This window comes from Rhinoraja longicauda, chromosome 18 (assembly GCF_053455715.1).
Source record: "Rhinoraja longicauda isolate Sanriku21f chromosome 18, sRhiLon1.1, whole genome shotgun sequence".
Classification (NCBI taxonomy): domain Eukaryota; kingdom Metazoa; phylum Chordata; class Chondrichthyes; order Rajiformes; family Arhynchobatidae; genus Rhinoraja; species Rhinoraja longicauda.
Window position 1 is genome coordinate 19,347,337 of NC_135970.1, and position 24,815 is coordinate 19,372,151.

General features: G+C 59.0%; 1 protein-coding gene across 3 annotated transcripts in view; it reads right to left on the reverse strand.

Moving 5' to 3' along the window:
* far1 (fatty acyl CoA reductase 1) overlaps positions 1 to 24,815 on the reverse strand; it is a 161,281-nt gene that overhangs the window by 81,432 nt on the left and 55,034 nt on the right. For 2 of the 3 annotated variants that reach the window (XM_078415245.1, XM_078415243.1), the window contains exon 1: positions 1,828 to 1,930. The exons of the other annotated variant lie outside the window; for it this stretch is intronic. The gene's annotated coding sequence lies outside the window, so the exon portion shown is untranslated. Of the gene's footprint in view, positions 1 to 1,827; positions 1,931 to 24,815 lie in introns of those variants that run through there. 3 annotated transcript variants of the gene reach the window in all.

Consider the following 24,815-nt stretch of genomic DNA (forward strand, 5'->3'; position numbering starts at 1 on the left):
AGAGGGGGGTAAAGAGTGGTGGGGGAGGGGGGGGTAAAGAGTGGTGGGGAGGGGGGTAAAGAGTGGTGGGGGAGGGGGGGTAAAGAGTGGTGGGGGAGGGGGGGTAAGGAATGGTGGGGGAGGGGGGTAAGGAATGGTGGGGGAGGGGGGTAAGGAATGGTGGGGGAGGGGGGTAAAGAATGGTGGGGAGGGGGGGAAGTAAAGAATGGTGGTGAAGGGAGGTAAAGAATGGTGGGAGGGTAAAAAATGGTGGGGGGGGTAAAGAATGGTGGGGAGGGGGGGGTAAAGAATGGTGGGGAGGGGGGTAAGGAATGGTGGGGGAGGGTGGTAAGGAATGGTGGGGAGGGGGGCGGAAAGAATGGTGGGGAGGGGGGTAAAGAATGGTGGGGGAGGGGGGGTAAAGAATGGTGGGGAGGGGGAGGGTAAAGAATGGTGGGGAGGGGGAGGGTAAAGAATGGTGGGGAGGGGGAGGGTAAAGACTGGTAGGGAGAGGGGTAAAGAATGGTGGGGGAGGGGGTAAAAAAATGTTGGGATAGGGGAGGTAAAAAATGGTGGGGGAGGGGGGTAAAGAATGGTTGGGAAGGGGGTACCAGCTGGGTGACAGTGAGCGGAGGTGAAGGAGCGGGTTGAATAGGGGAAGGGAGCAGAGAATGGTGAGGCGAGGGGTACAATTTGTGAGGGAGGGTGTAGAGATTCTGGCAGAGGGTTGAGGAAGAGGGTAAAGATTGTGTGTGGGGGTGAGAGAGGGTATAGATTGTGTGTGTGCGGGTGAGGGAAGGTATTGTGTGTGCGGGTGAGGGAAGGTATAGATTGGTCTGGGGGGTGAGGGCGGGTATAGATTGTGTGGGGGGGTGAGGGAGAGGGTAAAGATTATGTGTGGGGGGGTGAGGGAGGGTAGATTGTGACAGTGGGTTGAGGGTATAGATTGTGTATGGGGGTGAGGGAGAGGGTAAAGATTATGTGTGGGGGGGTGAGGGAGAGGGTATAGATTGGTGAGGGAGGGTATAGATTGTGTGTTGGGGGTGAGGGAGGGTAGATTGGTGTAGGGGTGAGGGAGGGTATAGATTGTGTGTGGGGAGATGAGGGAGAGTGTATAGATTGGTGAGGGAGGGTATAGATTGTGTGGGGGGTGGGTGACGGAGGGTATAGATTGTGTGGGGGAGGTGAGGGAGAGAGTATAGATTGGTGAGGGAGGGTATAGATTGTGTGTGGGGGTGAGGGAGGCGGTACAGTTTGTGTGTGTGGGGATGAGGAAGGGTATAGATTGTGTGGGGGGGTGAGGGAGAGGGTATAGATTGTGTGTGGGGGTGAGGGAGGCGGTACAGTTTGTGTGTGTGGGGATGAGGAAGGGTATAGATTGTGTGGGGGGGTGAGGGAGAGGGTATAGATTGTGTGGGGGGGGGTGAGGGAGGGGGTACAGTTTGTGTGGAGGAGGGGTTGGGAAGAGACGGGCTGGGATGCGGGTGGTGAACGGGGAGGAGAATGGGATGTGATGGGGAGGGGGTACAATTTGCGCGGTGGGGGATGGAGGGAGAGATACAAATGCGGGTGGGTAGAGTGTGTGTGTGTGTGTGTGTGTGTGTGGGGGGTGGCCGAAGCGCGGGAGGGATACGGAGCGCGGGAGGGATACGGAGCGCGGCAGGCGGCGGATCGAGCGTCGCGATTCCGATCACGATCACGGGGCGGACTGAGGTGACGCCGGGCCGGGCCAGACTGGTGCCGTGGGTGGGGGAGGCGAACCATTCCCTCCTCCTCCCGCCGGCAGAGCCCCGCGCCCCCAGCCCAGCCCGCAGCCTCCTCTGCTCCCTCTCCCCATGCCTACCCTACCTTGGTGGCTCGGCTCCGCTCCACCAGCCGCTCACTCGCTCCCTCCCTCGCTCGTTCTCCCTCACACCGTCCGTCCCTCCCTCCCTCCGCCGACAGCCCGCGCTGATTGGCCGCCCTGAACCCAGACCCCGCCCCTTCTCACCGGTGGGCGAGGGACCACCGGATACACCAATAGAACGACGGCCTCCTCCCCTCACCCGCCTTGCTATTGGTCAGTGCTGCCGTCACTCACCCGTGCGCCGGCACGTGGGCGACGTCTCTCATTACTATTGGTCAAGGGAACGTCAATCATCAGCGCTCAGCTCAGCCAATCGACGGCCTGAACCCGCCTGAGCCGGCGTTGATTGGCCGGGATCGCGGAAGGAGGCGGGGCGAGCGCTCCATGCCCGGCTGCTATTGGATGGGACTGCTCTTCAATCGCCCATGAACACCCAGTGTCTGCTTCCTGTTGGACGGTGGGTGGGACCTGAGCCTGACGCACCCGTTTACTATTGGACGCCGTTTCTGTCAATCAGCCAGTGAACGGGGACAGGACGCAACCGCCGCCCCTGCGCCTCGATACAAAGTTACCGCGCGGACGTCAGCAGTGGGCGCTGCTGCTCTTGGACAAAGCGAGCGTCACTCAGGTAAAGGGCGGGTGCTTCAGCTCAGAGCGGTCCATCCACCCCTATCCCCGACAGCCCCCTATCCTCCCCTTCCTCCCCCCCCTCTCCCTCCCCCCCCTCTCCCTCCCCCCCTCTCCTCCCCCCCACTCTCCCTCCCCCCCACTCTCCCTCCCTCTCTCTCCCTCCCCTCCTCTCACTTCCCCCCTTCCCCCTCTCTTCCTCCCCCCCTCTCCCTCCCCCCCCCCCCCTCCTCGATTTACAGTGGCCAATTAACCTCCAAACCTGCATGTCTTTTGGATGTGGGAGGAAACCTGAGCACCCGGAGGAAACTCATGCGGTCACAGGGAGAACGTGCAATCTCCACACAGACAGAGGTCAGGATTAAACCTGGGTCTCTGGCGCTGTGTGGCAGCAGCTCTACCAGCTGCGCCACTTTGCCAACCGATTTTTAAAAATAACAGAATCAGTTCCTTCCTACATAAACCAGCATCTGCAGTTCCTTCCTACACCCATTCCTTCTCTCCAGAGATGCTGCCTGCCCCGCTGAGTTACTTCAGCATTTTGTGTCTATCTTCGGTGCAAACCAGCATCTGCAGTTCATTCCTACACAAGTGAATCAATTAATTTTCTGGTTGAAACAGGCTCAGTAAAATAAAATAAACCAAACACTAATATAATTATTACACAGCAATAAAAATAGTTTTTAAAGGTGCAAAACATGGCTGGTGCATCACTGAAGCAGGGAGGAGATGTTGAGAGGGGCAACTGCACCACCTGGTGTTAGGAGGGTTGAAGGTTCCTTGAGGACGCAAGAGACTGCAGATGCTGGAATCTTGAACAGCATCAGTGGAGGGAATGGACAGATGATGTTTCGGCTAGGGACCTTCTTCAGACGGGGGGGGGGGGGGAATGCTGGTAAAGAGACGTTGGAGTGGGGCAAAGCTGGCAAATGATAAGTTGATGTAGGTGAGGGGATTGATTGACATATTGGTGGAGTAAATGACAAAGGCGAGAGGAGAAAATGAGACAAAATGAGTAAGGAGGGAAGAGGAGACGAAGAGAAATGAGTGGAAAAGGAAAGTGGGGTGGGCAGACGAAAGAAGGGATAAACGGAAAAAAATGGACTTGAGGATGGGAGAGGAGCGTACAGGGGGGAAATGAGCAGGCTGACTGGGGTTGTGGGAGGTAGTGGGAGAAATGGGTGCACACTGAGATGGGAGGGGTGGGGGCAAAGGCAGAAACTATTCTAAGTGTGTGAAAAAAGGTCCAGACCCGAAATGTCCATTTCCTCTTCTGCCTGATCCGCTGAATTCTTCCAACACTTTGTGTTTTAGGTTCACTAGCTTACAGTCTGGATCAGAGGGTATTAGACACGAGAAGTTGGTCAAACTTAGATTGCTTTTTCTGGAAGCTGAGGGAGGACTTGATATAATTATGAGCGACATAGATAATAAGGTAGGCCGTTAGAGTCTTTTCCCAGTGTGGAAAGATCAAATATCAGAGCGGATAGATTTAAGGTGAGAGGGAGTAAGTTTAAAGAAGATATGCAGGGCATATATACAGAGGATGGTAGGTGCCTGGAATGTACTGCCTGAGGTAGCACCGACGACCCTCTCCTCACCCGACCACCGCTGCTTCGCGACGGAAGCCTCCTGCAACCGACCTTGATGGGGGTGGAGGCAATACCCTGGTCCCTCTCCTACCTACCTTGCGTCCATCATCACCTGTGGCTCTCTCGACCCGCAGGACGTCGGGGCCAAGCTCACCACCATGGAGGAAAAAGAATTTGAGATGCTGGTTTAAATCGAAGGTAGACACAAAAAGCTGGAGTAACTCAGCGATTCAGGCAGCATCTCAGGAGAGAAGGAATGGGTGACGTTTAAAGGGTCGAGACCCTTCTTCAGACTGAAGAAGGGTCTCGACCCAAAACGTCACCCATTCCTTCTCTCCTGACATGCTGCCTGACCCGCTGATTTACTCATGCTTTTTGTGTTCACCACCATAGAGTCCTGGGAAACGCTGGCCATGACTGCTCCATAGACTTGAGGTCTTCAATAACATCATTTGCTTCTCAACTTGGAGTCCACGGAGTGGGTGTAGGCAGCTGCAGGGACTACCCATCCAGCCACCCTATCATCTGTGGGAGAGTCGAGGTTCCCACGTCGACCTAGTGAGTCACCTCAGAACCCACAGCACCAGAGTGGAAGGGAATCATTCTTGGTCCCGAGGGAGCGGTGAAGAAGCAAGCCCACACTCACTTCTGAATCAGTCCAGAGAACGAACACAAGGTTTGAACGTTCACAAAAAAAAACAACAAATAAAAATGTCCTTGGCACTCCAGAGCCTGACGCACTTCCAACATTTTCTGCTTTTAACTGAGCTTAAAGATCTGGTTTGATGCCCCAGCAGAGATTGGCAATGCTGCAATGTTTCAGCTGATGAGTTTTGGACCTGATGTGAAAATGAAGCACCGGGCATCTGCTGCTGGATTTTCTCACGGTGCTATTTGAAGGAGGACAGGGAATCTCTCCCCACTGCCCTGAACAGTAATCATCTCTCAGAGGGCATTTACAACACAGTCGCATCGCTTTTTGTTTGAGCTTGCTTTTTACAATTAGAGTCATGGAGTTTGAGAGTGCAGGTACAGGCCCTTCGGCCCGATGTGCTGCTGAGTTTCTGCCACCATAGTTTAAAAAAATTGTATCTGTGTGTCTTGTGTTCTTTAATGTCTACTGCCGGACCCTGACGTGAGAGGACGCTGGCGTTGATTATTCGCCGCTTTTCCGTCAGGATAGTTTGTCTGTTTGTCTGTTTGTTTCTATGTTAATTGTATTTGTAAAGCGCTTTGTGCATGTGTTAAGGCGCTATATAAAATAAATATATTATTATTATTATTATAGTTTCATATTTAAGCAATGAAATTCGACTCAGATTTGAACTGGGGTGTGAATTAAGTTGGCTGGTTGTACCAGCAAACAGAGTTGAAGAAACACAGCGGGTCAGGCAGCATCTGTGGAGGGAATGGACAGATGGCGTTTCTGGTCGGGACCCTTCAGATAAAGATATGGTGTCCAATTTTGCCTGACAAAAGGAATATAGATTTGCCTTTCTGTAAAGCCTGTCACATCCCATTTCAGGATTTTCCAGAGAGCACTGCAAGTCAACAGGCACTTTCACAGGTAGTCCCGGTTGTTGTGGAACATGGGATCTATGTCCTTAACACATTGCCAGTGACATCCAATGAAATTCACAAAAAAATGATGCACTAGTTTACCTCAACACGATTATTGGGATCTTACCGAGAACAAATGGGTTACTGTATTTCCGGCATTAGTGACTGCACTTCCAAAGCCACTCCATGACACAGGAACTAGGTAAGGCCAGAATCAAAATGCTGAAGTAACAGAGCAGGTCAGGCAGCATCCCTGCAGAACATGGATAGGCAACATTTCTGGTCAGGACCCTTCTTCAGATTCAAGCAGGATCCCGACCCAAAACGTCACCTATGATTATGGATTGGTGACATTTCAGGTCAGGACAGTTCTTCAATCTGAAGAATTCAATCTGAACAAACCATGTTCTCCAGGGATGCTGCCTGAACTGCTGAGTTACTCCAGAATTTTGTGTCTTTCCTTGGTAAACCCAGCATCCGTACACCTGTAGAAGTTCAAGAGAGTATTCATTGACATACTGAGTCCCTTTTTGTTATGGAAACAAAGAACTGCAGATGCTGCTTTATACCAAAGATAGACACAAAATGCTGGAGTAACTCAGCGGGTCAGGCAGCATCTCTGGAGAAAAAGGAATAGGTGACGTTTCGGGTCTGAAGAAATGTTGCTGATCCTTTTCCTCCAGAGATGCTGCCTGACCTGTTCAGTTACTCCAGCGCCTTGTGTCCATCCTTTTTGTTATGTTGTTTGCCTTATACTGACTGTAAATATGCAGCAAGCAATTATTTCATTGTTCCAGTCCCACTGTATCTGACAATTAAACACTCTCTTGTATGCACAAACATTTTTGCCAAGGATTTATTGGCCGGTGATAAGCGAAGTTTTATCTAGCAACACCAGAGGGCGCATGACCCACACATGTCACACTTGGGACAGGACGGTCCCCCTGATGTGCTTCTTGTGGCAGAGTTTGAGGATTAAATTCAACAGGTCGACCATTAAACTGATTAAACTAAAGAGCCCACATGGAGCAACGAGTAGAATCTATACTCCCAAACTTAGTTTGGCATGGATTTGGAACCTTTTAACTTTGGCAACTGTTTGAACAAGGAATTCGAGAGATCTCATGCTGTCTGACCCTTCTTTCAATTCCTCAGGATTTCCTTAAGGATTTCACTGCCAAAAAAACATTTGGAACAGGAGATAACAGGAGCAGCGAGTTCACATGCAACCAGCTCACAAAACCAGAGAGGGATCATGCCCTTTATGTGCAGTGGTTGCTTTTGGTCCCGTACATTAGACCAGTTTGTTGATCTTTCAAAAATGTATCTCCATTTTGAACCCATTGTTTGACTCAGAGAGGAGTGCAATTGAAATCATCCAGGGATTGTGCGTTTATGACTGTGTTGCCACCAGTCAGAGCAATTTCTAGAGTGCATTTGTGGAGGTTTGTTGGGGTAATTGAAAACATGCCAAATCTCCTTAAACTTCTAAGAAAGTCGAGGCACTGGCGTGGCTTCTTGGAGAAACAAAGAACTGCAGAGGCTGGTTAATATACAAAAGGACACAAAGTGCTGTTTTGGGCCGAGAACCTGAAGAAGGGTCTCAACCCGAATCGTCACCTGTCCATGTTCTCCAGCGATGTTGCTTGACCCGCTGAGTTACTCCAGCACCTTGTGTCCTTTGCCATGCCATCTTCCAGATTACATCTATGCGTTCGGCTCAGGTCTGATGTTCTGTGATGTTAACACCCAGAAATATGAACCTGCTAACTCTCTCCATCACAACCCACCAAAAGCAAACTGGCACTTGGTCTCCCGACTTGGTGAGCTCTTTCAATGGGCTAACCCAGACTTGGTGGGCTGAATGGCCTTCTTTTGTGCGGTAGGACACTGTCAGTGTCCAAGTCAAGTATCTGAGACACTCTCAGAGGGGGAGGATCGGAACATTTCCCCCATGGTGGAAATGTCAAACACTAGAGGGCGTAACTTTAAGGTACGTGAGGCAATGTTTAAAGGAGACTAGCACAAGTGTGCCCGTTGGGCCCGTCCTCGTAGGGTTTCCATTGTAACCGGGAGGGGAGTGGGGGGGAGGGAAGGGGGAGGGAGGGAGGAGGGAGGGGGGGAGGGGAGGGGGGAAGGGGGGGAGGGGGGAAGGGGGGGAGGGGGAAGGGGGGGAAGGGGGGAGGGGGGAAGGGGGGAGGGAGAGGGGAGGGAGGGAGGGAGGGAGGGGGACCTCCCCTTTTCCCAGTACCCCTCTTTCCCCGTTGGGCCCGTCCTCGTAGGGTTTCCATTGTAACCGGGAGGAGGAGAGGGAGGGAAGGGGGAGGGAGGGAGGAGTGGAGGGAGGAGGGGAGGGCGAGGGGGAGGGGAGGGGGGGAGGGGGTAGGGAGAGGGGAGGGAGGGGGGTAGGAGGGGAGGGGGTAGGAGGGGAGGGGGAGAGAGGGGGACCTCCTCTTTTCCCAGTACCCCTCTTTCCCCGTTGGGCCCGTCCTCGTAGCGTTTCCATTGTAACCGGGAGGGGAGTGGGGGGGAGGGAAGGGAGGAGGGAGGTGTGGAGGGGGAGGTAGGAGGAGGGAGGGGGGAGGGGGAGGGAGAGGGGAGGGAGTGGGTAGGGGGGAGGGGGAGGGAGGGGGAAGGGGGAGGGAGGGGGACCACCCGTTTTCCCAGTACCCCTCTTTCCCCGTTGGGCCCGTCCTCGTAGGGTTTCCATTGTAACCGGGAGGCGGGGAGGGAGGGAGGAGGGAGGTGTGGAGGGAGGAGGGGAGGGAAGGGGGGGAGGGGAGAAGGGGGGAGGGGAGAAGGGGGGGAGGGGAGAAGGGGGGGAAGGTGGTGGGAGGGGGGAGGGAAGGGGGGAGGGGGACCTCCCCTTTTCCCAGTACCCCTCTTTCCCCGTTGGGCCCGTCCTCGTAGGGTTTCCATTGTAACCGGGAGGTGGGGAGGGAGGGGGGAGGGATGGAGGAGGGGAGGGGGATGGAGGGGAGGGGAGGGGGGAAGGGGTGGGAGGGGAAGGGGGGAAGGGGGGGAGGTGGAGGGAGGGGGAGGGAGGGGGGAGGGAGGGGGAAGGGGGGAGGGAGGGGGACCTCTCCTTTTCCCAGTACCCCTCTTTCCCCGTTGGGCCCGTCCCCGAGGGGTGAGGGAGGTGGGGAGGGATGGGGAGGGAGTTGGGGAGGAGGGGGGGGGGGGGAGTGGGGATGGAGGTGGGAAGGAGTGGGGAGGAAGGGGTTGAGGGGGGAAGGGGGACCTCCCCTTTCTTTTTTCGTAACACTTGCCCCGGTGGCCCACGAGCATAGGGGCCCCATGCTGATCTGTGTATGTTAAGTGACTTGCAATTAAAAACACAACTTTAAAAAACAACCATTTGCTTTTCGCAACAATGTAGCACAAGCATTGTGACGTCACAAGCTGAAGACCTTGGAAAAAAAAGTTAAAAATCAAAAAATGTAAATTTGTAAAGAGCAGACACCCAATAGCAGCTGCTTGGCACAGGGGCATTGTGACATCACAATGAAGATTAATCCGCACCGCAGCGCCCCCCTTCTGTCAAAACTTCGATAAATCAGGGGGGGCAGCGCTTTAAAACCTCTGTAACTTAAAAAATATATGACCAAATTAAATGAAAATATCGCGGCCGGTCAGACGGGAGGTTGGTGATCAAGGCGGTGCAAAAACCGTGACGCGACGGTTTACAGTTTTGCCGCAATCACTGATATATACACAAACCCAGGATACAAACATATTTATAAACAAGAAGTGAGTTTTAATAGTATACTAGAACAAGTGTGCCCGTTGGGCCCGTCCTCGTAGGGTTTCCATTGTAACCGGGAGGGGAGTGGGGGTAGGGAAGGGGGAGGGAGGGAGTAGGGAGGTGTGGAGGGGGGAGGGGAGGGGGAGGGAGGGGGGGAGGGGAGGGGGGAAGGGAGGGAGGGAGAGGGGAGGGAAGGGGGTAGGGGGGAGAGGGAGGGAGGGGAGGGGGGAAGGGGAGGGAGGGGGGAAGGGGAGGGGGAGGGAGGGGGAGGGAGAAGGGAGTGAGGGGGGAGGGAGGGGGACCTCCCCTTTTCCCAGTACCCCTCTTTCCCCATTGGGCCCGTGCTCGTAGGGTTTCCATTGTAACCGGGAGGAGGGGAGGGAGGGGAGGGGGAGGGAGGGAGGAGGGAGGCGTGGAGGGAGGAGGGGAGGGGAGGGGGAGGGGAGGGGGGGAAGGGGGGAGGAGGGAGGGGAGGGGGGAAGGGGGGAGTGAAGGGGTAGGGGGAGGGAGGGGGAGAGGGGAGGGGGGAGGGAGGGAGGGGGATCTCCCCTTTTCCCAGTACCCCTCTTTCCCCGTTGGGCCCGTCCTCGTAGGGTTTCCATTGTAACCGGGAGGAGGGGAGGGAGGGAAGGGGGAGGGAGGGAGGAGGGGGGAGGGAGGGGAGGGGGGAAGGGGGGAGTGAAGGGGTAGGGGGAGGGAGGGGGAGAGGGGAGGGGGGGTAGGGGGGAGGGGGGAGGGAGGGGGAAGGGGGGAGGGAGGGGGATCTCCCCTTTTCCCAGTACCCCTCTTTCCCCGTTGGGCCCGTCCCTGTAGGGTTTCCATTGTAACCGGGAGGGGTGGAGGGATGGTGGAAGGAGGGGGGAGGGGGAGAGGGATGGAATGGTGGAGGGAGGGGGGAGGGAGTGGGGGAGGGTGGGATGGAGGGAAGGAGGGAGGGGGGGAGTTAGGGGCTGAGTGGTGATGGAGGTTGGGATTGAGGGGGGAGGGAGGGGGGGAGGGAGTGGGGATGGAGGTGGGAAGGAGGGGGGAGGAAGGGGTTGATGGGGGAAGTGGGACCTCCCCTTTTCCCAGTACCCCTCTTTCCCCCACCACCAAGCCCCCTCCGCAACGACCCCTGTTGTCCCCAGTCCCCATTCACAGACCCCCCCCCCCATTCTCTCTCTCCCCATACACACTCTCAGTGCTTTTTTCGAAACACTTGCCCCGGTGGCCCACGAGCATATGGGCCCAATGCTGATCTGTGTATGTTAAGTGACTTGCAATAAAAAAATATACTTTAAAAAGAGATAAGTGCTTTTTAAGTGCTTGTTTTGAAACATTCGCGGTCACATAGTGCTTCTCACTGTAGCACCCATCTCAAGTGTGCCCGTTGGGCCCGTCCTCGTAGGGTTTCCATTGTAACCGGGAGGAGGGGAGGGAGGGAAGGGGGAGAGAGAGAGGTGTGGAGGGAGGAGGGGAGGGGGAGGGAGGGGGTAGGGGAGGGGAGGGGGGGAAGGGGAGGGGGGGAAGGGGGGAGGGAGAGAGGGGGAGGGGGAGGGAGAGAGGGGGAGGGGGAGGGAGGGGGGAGGGGAAGGGCGGAGGGAGGGGGACCTCCCCTTTTCCCAGTACCCCTCTTTCCCCATTGTGCCCGTCCTCGTAGGGTTTACATTGTAACCGGGAGAAGGGGAGGGAGGGAAGGGGGAGGGGGGGAGGAGGGAGGTGTGGAGGGAGGAGGGGAGGGGGAAGGGGGAAGGGGAGTGGGGGGAGGGAAGGGGGAGGGAGGGGGGAGGGGAGGGGAGGGTGGAAGGGGAGGGCGGAAAGGGGGGGAGGGGGGAAAGGGGGGAGGGGGGAGGGAGAGAGGGGGAGGGTGGAAAGAGCATCCCTCTCCCCATCAGAACTGCCCCCTCCATCGACTCCTTTAAGTCCAGGCTCAAAACCTATTTCTACTCCCTAGCGTTTGAGGCTCATTGAGGAGGCGCTGTGAACTGTTTGCGTGCCACTGTATGTTTCATTTTTTCCTTAGTACCTAATCAGATGTACAGCACTTTGGTCAACGTGGGTTGTTTTTAAATGTGCTATACAAATAAAATGGACTTGACTTGACAGCTCTTCGCAACAATGTAGCACAGGGGCATTGTGACGTCACACGCTGAATACCGCTGGGGGGGGGAAGGGGGGTCAGCTCGAGTCCATCTCACAGGGGCATTGTGACATCACAATCCGCACCGCAGCGCCCCCCTTCTGTCAAAACTTCGATAAATCAGGGGGGGCAGCACTTTTAAACCTCTGTAACTTAAAAAATATGCGTCCGAATTAAATAAAAATATCATTTTCCAGCAGCGAACCGCATGCTGATTAAGGCGGTACAAAAATCGTGGCGCTACGGTTCACCGTTTTGCCGGAATTGCCGTATTCAGCCGACATCAGTGTTATATATATATATAACACAAGATCTGAGTTTTAGTAGTATACTAGACCGAGTGGGCCCGTTGGGCCCGTCCTCGTAGGGTTTCCATTGTAACCGGGAGGGGAGGAAAGGGGGAGGGTTGGGGGAGGGAAGGGGGAGGGAGGAGGGGAGGGGAGGGGGGGAGGGGAGGGGGGAGGGAGAGGGGATGGAGGGGGTAGGGGGGAGGGAGGGGGAGAGGGGGGGATGGGAGGGGGAGGGGAGGGGGGAAGGGAGGAGGGAAAGGGGGGAGGGAGAGGGGAGGGAGGTGGGTAGGGGGGAGGGAGGGGGACCTCCCCTTTTCCCAGTACCCCTCTTTCCCCGTTGGGCCCGTCCTCGTAGGGTTTCCATTGTAACCGGGAGGAGGGGAGGGCGGGAAGGGGGAGGGAGGGAGGAGGGAGGTGTGGAGGGAGGAGGGGAGGGGAGGGAGGGGGGAGGGGAGGGAGGGGGGTAGGGGGGAGGGGAAGGGGGGAGGGAGGGGGACCTCCCCTTTTCCCAGTACTCCTCTTTCCCCGTTGGGCCGGTCCTCGTAGGGTTTCAATTGTAACCGGGAGGGGGGGAGGGAGGGTGGAAGGAGGGGGGAGAGGGATGGAAGGGTGGAGGGAGGGGGGGAGGGATTGGGGAGGGAGGGAAGGAGGGAGGGGGGAGTTAGGGGGGAGGGAGTTGGGGAGGGAGGGGGAGGAGGGGGGGAGGGAGTGGGGATGGAGGTGGGAAGGAGGGGGGATGAAGGGGTTGAGGGGGGAAGGGGGACCTCCCCTTTTCCCAGTACCCCTCTTTCCCCGTTGGGCCCGTCCTCATAGGGTTTCCATTGTAACCGGGAGGGGGGAGGGAGGGAGGTGTGGAGGGAGGAGGGGAGGGGGAGGGAGGGGGGAGGGGAGGGGTGAAGGGGAGGGGGGAAGGGGGGAGGGAGTAGGGGGGAGGGGAGGGAGGGGGATCTCCCCTTTTCCCAGTACCCCTCTTTCCCCGTTGGGCCCGTCCCCGTAGGGTTTCCATTGTAACCGGGAAACACTTGCCCCGGTGGCCCACGAGCATAGGGGCCCAATGCTGATCTGTGTATGTTAAGTGACTTGCAATTAAAAAAAATACTTTAAAAAAAGATAAGTGCTTTTTAAGTGCTTGTTTTGAAACATTCGCGGTCACATAGTGCTTCTCACTGCGATCTGTTAGTGGTGCTTTTCGAAACAATGTAGCACCCATCTCAAACAAGCATTGGGAGGATGGGAGGGAGGGAAGGGGAGGGAGGGAGGAGAGAGGTGTGGAGGGATGGGGGAAGGGGAGGGGGGAACGGGGGGAAGGGGGAGGGAGAGGAGAGGGAGGGGGGATGGGATGGGGGAAGGGGGGAGGGAGGGGGACCTCCCCTTTTCCCAGTACCCCTCTTTCCCCGTTGGGCCCGTCCTCGTAGGGTTTCCATTGTAACCGGGAGGAGGGGAGGGAGGGAGGAGGGAGGTGTGGAGGGAGGAGGGGAGGGGGAAGGGGGAGGGAGAGGGTTAGGGGGGAGGGGGAGGGGAGGGGAGGGAGGGGGACCTCCCCTTTTCCCAGTACCCCTCTTTCCCCGTTGGGCCCGTCCCCGTAGGGTTTCCTTTGTAACCAGAAGGGGGGAGGGAGGGTGGAAGGAGGGGGGAGGGGGAGAGGGATGGAAGGGTGGAGGGAGGGGGGGAGGGATGGAGGGAAGGAGGGAGGGGGGGGAGTTAGGGGAGGAGGGGTGAGGGAGGTGGGGAGGGAGTTGGGGAGGAGGGGTGGAGGGAGTGGGGATGGAGGTGGGAAGGAGTGGGGAGGAAGGGGTTGAGGGGGGAAGGGGGGGGAGGGAGGGAATAGGGGCCCCATGCTGATCTGTGTATGTTAAGTGACTTGCACAACTTTAAAAAACTGGCAGTTGCCTTTCGCAACAATGTTGCAACAATCTCACACAAGCATTGTGACGTCACAAGCTGAAGATGTAAATTTAAAACCGAGCTGATCTCTCATTGGTGCACGGGTGCCATTGTGACATCACGCGCTGAAGCCCCTTCAAGAAAAGGGTTAGAAATGAAAATTAAACTTTAATATCTCTCTAGCTTTAAAAAGGCAGCTTCAATTTGAACGAAAGTACTTACAATAGTTGCCCATGTTAATGGTGAATATGGCGGTACAAAAATCGTAGCGCTTTGGTGTACCGTCAGGGAGGAGTAGGGTTTGTAAGTTATGGACAGAAACTCTTCGGAATCTTTGCGTACATACACATATACATACGGAATGTTGGACCGCAGAGTTTTAGTATTATACTAGACCGAGTGGGCCCGTTGGGCCCGTCCTCGTAGGGTTTCCATTGTAACCGGGAGGGGAGGAAAGGGGGAGGGTTGGGGGAGGGAAGGGGGAGGGAGGAGGGGAGGGAGGGGGGGAGGGGAGGGGGGGTGGGGGGAGGGAGAGGGGAGGGAGGGGGATAGGGGGGAGGGAGGGGGAGAGGGGGGGATGGGAGGGGGGAGGGGAGGGGGGAAGGGAGGAGGGAAGGGAGGAGGGAAGGGGGGAGGGAGAGGGGAGGGAGGTGGGTAGGGGGGAGGGAGGGAGGGGGACCTCCCCTTTTCCCAGTACCCCTCTTTCCCCGTTGGGCCCGTCCTCGTAGGGTTTCCATTGTAACCGTGAGGAGGGGAGGGCGGGTAGGGGGAGGGAGGGAGGAGGGAGGTGTGGAGGGAGGAGGGGAGGGGAGGGAGGGGGGAGGGGAGGGAGGGGGGTAGGGGGGAGGGGGAGGGAGAGGGGATGGGGAGGGGAGGGGGAAGGGGGGAGGGAGGGGGACCTCCCCTTTTCCCAGTACTCCTCTTTCCCCGTTGGGCCCGTCCCCGTAGGGTTTCCATTGTAACCGGGAGGGGGGGAGGGAGGGAGGAGGGAGGTGTGGAGGGAGGTGTGGAGGGAGGAGGGGAGGGGAGGGAGGGGGAGGGGAGGGAGGGGGTAGGGGGGAGGGGGAGGGAGGGGGAGGGAGAGGGGAGGGAGAGGGGAGGGGGGAGGGGAGGGAGAGGGGAGGGGGGAGGGGAGGGGGAAGGGGGGAGGGAGGGGACCTCCCCTTTTCCCAGTACCCCTCTTTCCCCGTTGGGCCCGTCCCCGTAGGGTTTCCATTGTAACCGGGAGGGGGGGAGGGAGGGTGGAAGGAGGGGGAGAGGGGTGGAAGGGTGGAGGGAGTGGGGGAGGGTCGGATGGAGGGAAGGAGGGAGGGAAGGAGGGAGGGGTGAGTTAGGGGCTGAGTGGTGATGGAGGTTGGGATTGAGGGGGGAGAGAGTGGGGATGGAGGTGGGAAGGAGGGGGGAGGAAGAGGTTGAGGGGGAAGTGGGACCTCCCCTTTTCCCAGTACCCCTTTTTCCCCCACCACCAAGCCCCCACCGCAACGACCCCTGTTGTCCCCCTCCCCAGTCCCCATTTTCAGACCCCCCCCATTCTCTTGGAATAAAAAAAAATACTTTAAAAAAAAAAGTGCTTTTTAATTGCTTGTTTTGAAACATTCGCGGTTAAGTGCTTTTTTAAAAAACATTCGCGGTTAAGTGCTGGTTTTGAAACATTCGCGGCTACTTAGTGCTTCTGTCAGTTGCTTTTCGAAACAATGTTGCAACCATCTCACACAAGCATTGGGAGGATGGGAGGGAGGGAAGGGGAGGGAGGGAGGAGGGAGGTGTGGAGGGAGGAGGGGAGGGAGGGGGGAAGGGGAGGGGGGGAAGGGGGCGGGAGAGGGGAGGGAGGGGGGATGGGATGGGGAAGGGGGGAGTGAGGGGGACCTCCCCTTTTCCCAGTACCCCTCTTTCCCCGTTGGGCCCGTCCTCGTAGGGTTTCCATTGTAACCGGGAGGAGGGGAGGGAGGGAAGGGGGAGGGAGGTGTGGAGGGTGGAGGGGGAGGGAGGGGGGAGGGGAGGGGGGAAGGGGGGGAGGGAGGGGGGGTGGAGGTGGGAAGGAGTGGGGAGGAAGGGGTTGAGGGGGGAAGGGGGGGAGGGAGGGAATAGGGGCCCCATGCTGATCTGTGTATGTTAAGTGACTCGCACAACTTTAAAAAACTGGCAGTTGCTTTTCGCAACAATGTTGCAACATCTCACACAAGCATTGTGACGTCACAAGCTGAAGACCTTGGAAAAAAAAGTCAGAAAAAAAATTATGTAAATTTAAAGTAGTAAACACCCAATAGCAGCCGCTTGTCCATCGCGAGCTGATCTCTCATTGGTGCACGGGTGCCATTGTGACATCACGCGCTGAAGCCCCTTCAAGAAAAGGGTTAGAAATGAAAAATTTAAACTTTAATATCTCTAGCTTTAAAAAGGTAGCTTCAATTTGAACGAAAGTACTTACAATAGTTGCCCATGTTAATGGTGAATACGGCGGTACAAAAATCGTAGCGCTTTGGTGTACCGTCTGGGAGGAGTAGGGTTTGGCCCCTTCAAGAAAAGTGTTAGAAATGAAAATTTAAACTTTAATATCTCTCTAGCTTTAAAAAGGTAGCTTCAATTTGAACGAAAGTACTTACAATAGTTGCCCATGTTAATGGTGAATATGGCGGTACAAAAATCGTAGCGCTTTGGTGTACCGTCTGGGAGGAGCAGGGTTTGTAAGTTATGGACAGAAATTCTTCGGAATCTTCCGTATATACACACATACACACATACATACGGAATGTTGGACCGCAGAGTTTTAGTAGTATATAGATAGATATAGACTAGACAAAGTGGGCCCGTTGGGCCCGTCCTCGTAGGGTTTCCATTGTAACCGGGAGGCGGGGAGGGAGGGTGGAGGGAGGGGGGAGGGGGACCACCTGTTTTCCCAGTACCCCTCTTTCCCCGTTGTGGGATGGGAGGGGGGAGGGGAGGGGAGGGGGAGGGAGAGGGGAGGGAGGGGGTTGGGGGGAGGGGGAGGGAGGGGGGAGGGAGGGGAGGGAGGGGAGGGGGGAAGGGGGAGGGGGGAAGGGGGGAGGGAAGGGGGGGAGGGAGGAGGACCTCCCCTTTTCCCAGTACCCCTCTTTCCCCGTTGTGCCCGTCCTTGTAGGGTTTCCATTGTAACCGGGAGGCGGGGAGGGAGGGAGGAGTGGAGGGAGGAGGGGAGGGGGAGGGAGGGGAGGGGGAGGAGAGGGGGGAAAGGGGGAGGGAGAGGGGAGGGAAGGGGGTAGGGGTGGAGGGGGGAAGGAGGGGGGAGGGGGACCACCTGTTTTCCCAGTACCCCTCTTTCCCCGTTGTGCCCGTCCTCGTAGGGTTTCCATTGTAACCGGGAGGCGGGGAGGGAGGGGGAGGGAGGGAGGAGGGAGGTGTGGAGGGATGAGGGGAGGGAAAGGGGGGGAGGGGAGGGGGGAAGGGGGGGAAGGGGGGAGGTGGAGGGAGGGGGGAGGGAGGGGGGAAGGGGGGAGGATGGGGGAACTCCCCTTTTCCCAGTACCCCTCTTTCCCCGTTGGGCCCGTCCTCGTAGGGTTTCCATTGTAACCGGGAGGAGGGGAGGGAGGGAAGGGGGAGGGAGGGAGGAGGGGAGGTACCACGTAAAGACCCAACCAATCGGGCGCTAACAGGGAGGGTGAAACCCAATGAAAAAAACCGCGTTTTTACTTTAAAATAGCGGGAGAGGCGACGGCGACTACACTTCCGCTTCGGGGAGAGGAGGAGGGGGAGAGGAGGGGGGGGAGAGGAGGGGGGGAGGGGGGGAGGGGGGGGAGGGGTGAAGGGGTGATGGGGGGAAGGTGGGGAGGGGGGGAGGAGGGAGGGGGGGAGGAGGGAGGGGGGAGGAGGGAGGGGGAGAGGAGGGAGGGGGAGAGGAGGGAGGGGGAGAGGAGGAGGGGGGGAGAGGAGGAGGGGGGGAGAGGAGGAGGGGGGGAGGAGGGGGAGAGGAGGGGGGAGAGGAGAGGGGGGGAGGGGAGAGGAAAGAGTGGAGGGGGAGAGGAGAGGGGGGAGAGGAGAGGGGAGAGGAGAGGGGGGAGAGGAGAGGAGAGGGGGGAGAGAGGAGAGGAGAGGGGGGGAGAGAGGAGAGGTGTCTATTTTACTTTAAAATAAACAGCATTCTTTGTTGAAAAAGAAATTAATCTTATCTATAGAGCAGAAGCGGGAGAGGCGACGGCGACTACACTTCCCGGCGGTCAGCGCTGCGGGGAAGGGAGGGAGGGAGGGATGAGGTAGGGAGGAGAGGAGAGTGGGGAGGGAGGGAGGGGGGAGAGGGGAGGAGAGGGGGAGGGAGGGTGTAAGGGAGGGGGGAAGGGGGGGAAGGGAGGGGAAAGGGAGGGGGGAAGGGAGGGGGAGGGGGGAGGGAAGGGGGAGAGGAGAGGGGGGGAGAGGAGAGGGGGGGAGAGGAGAGGGGGGGAGAGGAGAGGGGGGGAGAGGAGAGGGGGGAAGAGGAGGGGGGGAGAGGAGGGGGGGGAGGAAGGGGGCAGAGGTGGGGGGAAGGGGAGGGAGAGGGGAGGGGAGGGGGTGGGAGGGAGGGGGGAGGGGGACCTCCCCTTTTCCCAGTACCCCTCTTTCCCCGTTGGGCCCGTCCTCGTAGGGTTTCCATTGTAACCGGGAGGAGGGGAGGGAGGGAAGGGGGAGAGAGGGAGGAGGGAGGTGTGGAGGGAGGAGGGGAGGGGGAGGGAGGGGGGGAGGGGAGGGGGGAAGGGGGGGAGTGAGGGGGTAGGGGTGAGGGAGGGGGGGGAGGGGGGAGGGAGGGGGAGAGGGAGGGGGAGAGGGGAGGGGGGGTAGGGGGGGGGAGGGGGAGGGAGGGGGGAGGGAGGGGGGAGGGAGGGGAGAGGAGAGGGGGAGAGGAGAGGGGGGGAGGGGAGAGGGGGGAGAGGAGAGGAGAGGAGAGAGGGGAGGAGAGGGGAGAGGGGGGAGAGGAGAGGGGGGAGAGGAGAGGAGAGGGGGGAGAGGAGAGGGGAGAGAGGAGAGGAGAGGGGGGGAGAGAGGAGAGGGGCCTATTTTACTTTAAAATAAACAGCATCCTTTGTTGAAAAAGAAATTAAACTTATCTATAGAGCAGCAGCTTATGTCTTTGTTATAAATGAAATTAAACTTATGTGAAATAAATGTTCTTTTGTTAAAAAAGAAAGTAAACTTATCTATGAAATCTCTGTCTTTTATCTTTTTTTAAAAATAAAATTAAATGCAATTGAAATCTCGTACCGTTTAAAATAAATGTAATTTTTCTGTTGGAAATGATAAGAAACTTATCTATAAATATTCTTTCTGTATTTGGATTAAACTGCCCTCCTGAGCGATGCTGGAGCCTGTCCTCAACCAGCAGCAGCACGGTGGACTGTTGGTTACGGCAGTTGGTGTCAGTTCAAATCAACTGCTCCACCCACATCGAGTGTGAGGTTGGAGCCAATCACTGCACCCCACGTAGAGACCCAGCCAATCGGGCGCTAACAGGGAGGGTGGAGCCAATCACTGCACCCCACGTAGAGACCCAGCCAATCGGGCGCTAACAGGGAGGGTGGAGCCAATCACTGCACCCCACCTAGAGACCCAGCCAATCGGGTGCTAACAGGGATGGTGGAGCCAATCACTGTACCCCACGTAAAGACCCAACCAATCGGGCGCTAACAGGGAGGCTGAAACCCAATGAAAAAAACCGCGTTTTTACTTTAAAATAAACAGCGTTCTTTGTTGAAAAGGAAATAAACTTATCTATAGAGCAGCAGCTTTTTTAAAATAAATAAAATCAAACTTAATGAAAATCACATTCCTAATTTTAAATAAATGTCTTTGTTATAAATGAAATCAAACAGCGGGAGAGGCGACGGCGACTACACTTCCGCTTCGGGGAGAGGAGGGGGGGGAGAGGAGGGGGGGAGGGGAGGGGGGGAGAGGGGGGGTAGGGGGGGAAGGGGGGGGGAAGGGGGGGAGGGGGAAGGGGGGGGAGGGGGGGGAGAGGAGGAGGGGGGGAGAGAGGAGAGGAGAGGGGGGGAGAGAGGAGAGGAGAGGGGGGAGAGAGGAGAGGAGAGGGGGGGAGAGAGGAGAGGGGTCTATTTTACTTTAAAATAAACAGCATTCTTTGTTGAGGGAGGTGGGAGGGAGGGGGGAAGGGGGAGGGGGACCTCCCCTTTTCCCAGTACCCCTCTTTCCCCGTTGGGCCCGTCCTCGTAGGGATTCCATTGTAACCGGGAGGAGGGGAGGGAGGGAAGGGGGAGGGAGGGAGGAGGGGAGGGAGGGGGGAAGGGGAGGGCGGAAAGGGGGGAGGGGGGAAAGGGGGAAGGGGGGAGGGGGGAGGGAGAGGGGAAGGGGGGAGTGAGGGGGTAGGGGGGAGGGGGAGGGAGGGGGTAGGGAGGGGGAGAGGGGAGGGGGGGGGGGAGGGGGGAGGAGGAGGGAGGGGGGAGGGAGGGGGGATGGGAGGGGGAAGGGGGGAGGGAGGGGGCTCTCCCCTTTTCCCAGTACCCCTCTTTCCCCGTTGGGCCCGTCCTCGTAGGGATTCCATTGTAACCCGGGAGGAGGGGAGGGAGGGAAGGGGGAGGGAGGGAGGAGGGGAGGGAGGGGGGAAGGGGAGGGCGGAAAGGGGGGGAGGGGGGAAAGGGGGGAGGGGGGAAGGGGGGAGGGAGAGGGGAAGGGGGGTAGGGGGAGGGAGGGGGGAGGTAGGGGAGGGGGAGGGGGGAAGGGGGAGGGAGGGGCACAGGGGCATTGTGACGTCACACGCTGAATACCACGGGGGGGGGAAGGGGGGTCTGCTCGAGTTCATCTCACAGGGGCATTGTGACATCACAATGAAGAATAAATCCGCAGCGCAGCGCCCCCCTTCTGTCAAAACTTCGATAAATCAGGGGGGGCAACGCTTTTAAACCTCTGTAACTTAAAAACTATGCGTCCGAATTAAATAAAAATATCATTTTCCAGCAGCGAACCGCATGCTGATTAAGGCGCTACGGTTCACCGTTTTGCCGGCATTGCCGTATTCAGCCGACATCAGTGGAATATATATACAAAGCTACAAGATCAGACTAGCACAAGTGTGCCCGTTGGGCCCGTCCTCGTTGGGTTTACATTGTAAACGGGAGGGGAGTGGGGGGGAGGGAAGGGGGAGGGTGGGGGGAGGGAAGGGGGAGGGTGGGGGGAGGGAAGGGGGAGGGAGGGAGGAGGGGAGGGGGAGGGGGAGGGAGGGGGGAGGGGAGGGGGGAAGGGGGGATGGGGGAGGGGGGAGGGGAGGGAGGGGGGGAGGGGAGGGGGGAGGGAGAGGGGGGGTGGGGGGGAGGGAGGGGGAGGGAGGGGGACCTCCCCTTTTCCCAGTACCCCTCTTTCCCCGTTGGGCCCGTCCTCGTAGGGTTTCCATTGTAACCGGGAGGGGAGGGAGGGAAGGGGGAGGGAGGGAGGAGGGAGGTGTGGATGGAGGAGGGGAGGGGGAGGGAGGGGGGGAGGGGAGGGGGGAAGGGAGGGGTAAGGGGGAGGGAGGGGGGAGGGGAGGGGGAAGGGGGGAGGGAGGGGGACCTCCCCTTTTCCCAGTACCCCTCTTTCCCCGTTGGGTCCGTCCTCGTAGGGTTTCCATTGTAACCGGGAGGAGGGGAGGGAGGGAAGGGGGAGGGAGGTAGGAGGGAGGTGTGGAGGGAGGAGGGGAGGGGGAGGGAGGGGAGGGGTGGGGAAGGGGAGGGAGGGGGGTGGGGGGGGAGGGGGAGGGAGGGGGGAGGGGAAGGGAGTGGGGGAGGGGGAAGGGGGGGAGGGGGAGGGAGAGGGGTAGGGGGGGAGGGAGAGGGGTAGGTGGGGAGGGAGAGGGGTAGGGGGGAGGGAGGGGAGGTGGGAAGGGGGGAGGGAGGGGGACCTCCACTTTTCCCAGTACCCCTCCTTCCCCGTTGGGCCCGTCCTCGTAGGGTTTCCATTGTAACCGGGAGGAGGGGAGGGAGGGAAGGGGAAGGGAGGGAGGAAGGAGGTGTGGAGGGAGGAGGGGAGGGGGAGGGGGTAGGGGGGGAGGGAGGGGGAGGGGAGGGGGGAAAGGGAAGGGAGGGGGACCTCCCCTTTTCCCAGTACCCCTCTTTCCCCGTTGGGCCCGTCCTCGTAGGGTTTCCATTGTAACCGGGAGGGGAGTGGGGGGAGGGAAGGGAGGAGGGAGGTGTGGAGGGGGAGGGGAGGGGGAGGGAGGGAGGGAGGAGGGGAGGGGGAGGGAGGGGGGAGGGGAGGGGGGAAGGGGGGATGGGGGAGGGGGAGGGGAGGGAGGGGGGGAGGGGAGGGGGGAGGGGGAGGGAGAGGGGGGGTGGGGGGGAGGGAGGGGGAGGTGGGAGGGGAGGGGGGAAGGGGGGAGGGAGGGGGACCTCCCCTTTTCCCAGTACCCCTCTTTCCCCGTTGGGCCCGTCCTCGTAGGGTTTCCATTGTAACCGGGAGGGGAGGGAGGGAAGGGGGAGGGAGGGAGGAGGGAGGTGTGGATGGAGGAGGGGAGGGGGAGGGAGGGGGTGAGGGGAGGGGGGAAGGGAGGGGAGGGGGGAGGAAGGGGTTGAGGGGGGAAGGGGGACCTCCCCTTTCTTTTTTCGAAACACTTGCCCCGGTGGCACAAGAGCATAGGGGCCCCATGCTGATCTGTGTATGTTAAATGACTTGCAATAAAAAACACAACTTTAAAAAACAATCAGTTGCCTTTCGCTACAATGTCGCAACCATCTCACACAAGCATTGTGACGTCACAAGCTGAAGACCTTGAAAAAAAAGGTTAAAAATAAAAAGATGTAAATTTGTAAAGAGCAGACACCCAATAGCAGCTGCTTGTCCATTGTGACATCACACGCTGAAGACTAAATCCACACCGCAGCGCCCCCTATAGAAACTTCAATAAGGGGGGGGGGCAGCGCTTTAAAACCTCTGTATCTTTAAAAACATACGAACAAATTAAATGAAAATATCGCGGCCGGTCAGCCGGGAGGTTGGTGATCAAGGCGGTGCAAAAACCGTGGCGCCACGATTTACCGTTTTGCCGGAATCACTGATATATAAACAAACCCAGATACAAAACATTTATAAACAAGATCTGAGTTTTAGTAGTATACTAGACCAAGTGGGCCCGTTGGGCCCGTCCTCGTAGGGTTTCCATTGTAACCGGGAGGGGAGGAAAGGGGGAGGGTTGGGGGAGGGAAGGGGGAGGGAGGAGGGGAGGGGAGGAGGGGAGGGGGGAGGGAGAGGGGAGGGAGGGGGGTAGGGGAGGGAGGGGGGAGAGGGGGGGATGGGAGGGGGGAGGGGAGGGGGGAAGGGAGGAGGGAAGGGGGGGAGGGAGAGGGGAGGGAGGTGGGTAGGGGGGAGGGAGGGAGGGGGACCTCCCCTTTTCCCAGTACCCCTCTTTCCCCGTTGGGCCCGTCCTCGTAGGGTTTCCATTGTAACCGGGAGGAGGGGAGGGCGGGAAGGGGGAGGGAGGGAGGAGGGAGGTGTGGAGGGAGGAGGGGAGGGGAGGGAGGGGGGAGGGGAGGGAGGGGGGTAGGGGGGAGGGGGAGGGAGAGGGGAGGGGGGAGGGGAGGGGGAAGGGGGGAGGGAGGGGGACCTCCCCTTTTCCCAGTACTCCTCTTTCCCCGTTGGGCCCGTCCTCGTAGGGTTTCCATTGTAACCGGGAGGAGGGGAGGGAGGGAAGGGGGAGGGAGGGAGGAGGGAGGTGTGGAGGGAGGAGGGGAGGGGGAGGGAGGGGAGGGGAGGGGGGAAGGGGGGGAGGGGGGAGTGAGGGGGTAGGGGTGAGGGGGGAGGGAGGGGGGAGGGAGGGGGAGAGGGGAGGGGGGGTAGGGGGAGGGAGGGGGGAGGGAGGGGGCTCTCCCCTTTTCCCAGTACCACTCTTTCCCCGTTGGGCCCGTCCTCGTAGGGTTTCCATTGTAACCGGGAGGAGGGGAGGGAGGGAAGGGGGAGGAGGGAGGTGTGGAGGGAGGAGGGGAGGGTGAGGGAGGGGGGGAGGGGGGAAGGGGGGGAGGGGGGAGTGAGGGGGTAGGTGTGAGGGGGAGGGAGGGGGGAGGGAGGGGGGAGGGAGGGGGGAGGGAGGGGGAGAGGGGAGGGGGGGTTAGGGGGGGGAGGGGGAGGGAGGGGAAGGGAGGGGGGAAGGGGGGAGAGGGGAAGGGGGGAGGGGGAGGGAGGGAGGGGGAGAGGGGAGGGGGGGGAGGGGGAGGGAGGGGGGTAAGGGGGGAGGGGAGAGGGGAAGGGGGGAGGGGGAGGGAGGGGGGAGGTAGGGGAGGGGGAGGGGGGAAGGGGGAGGGAGGGGCACAGGGGCATTGTGACGTCACACGCTGAATACCACAGGGGGGGGGGGTGAAGGGGGGTCTGCTCGAGTTCATCTCACAGGGGCATTGTGACATCACAATGAAGAATAAATCCGCAGCGCAGCGCCCCCCTTCTGTCAAAACTTCGATAAATCAGGGGGGGCAGCACTTTTAAACCTCTGTAACTTAAAAAATATGCGTCCGCATTAAATAAAGGCGGTACAAAAATCGTGGCGCTACGGTTCACCGTTTTGCCGGAATTGCCGTATTCAGCCGACATCAGTGGAATATATATATATATATACACAACATCTGAGTTTTAGTAGTAGACTAGACCAAGTGGGCCCGTTGGGCCCGTCCTCGTAGGGTTTCCATTGTAACCGGGAGGGGAGTGGGGGGGAGGGAAGGGGGAGGGAGGGAGGAGGGAGGAGGGAGGTGTGAGTGGGGAGGGGAGGGGGAGGGGGTGGGGAGGGGAGGGGGAGGGGGGGGGAGGGGAGGGGGAGGGGAGGGGGAGGGGAGGGGGAGGGGAGGGGGGAGGAGGTGGAGGGAGAGGGGAGGGAGGGGGGTAGGGGGGAGGGGGAGGGGTGAGGGGAGGGGGATGGGAAGGGGGGGAGGGAGAGGGGAGGGAGGGGGTAGGGGGGGAGGGTGAGGGAGGGAGGGGGGAAGTGGGGAGGGCGGGGGACCTCCCATTTTCCCAGTACCCCTCTTTCCCCGTTGGGCCCGTCCTCGTAGGGTTTCCATTGTAACCGGGAGGAGGGGAGGGAGGGAAGGGGGAGGGAGGGAGGAGGGAGGTGTGGAGGGAGGGAGGATGGAGGTGTGGAGGGAGGAGGAGGGGGGAGGGGAGGGGGGAAGGGGGGGAGGGAGAGGGGAGGGAGGGGGGTAGGGTGGGGAGGGGGAGGGAGGGGGAGGGGAGGGGGGAAGGGGGAGGGAGGAAGGGGGAGGGAGGAAGG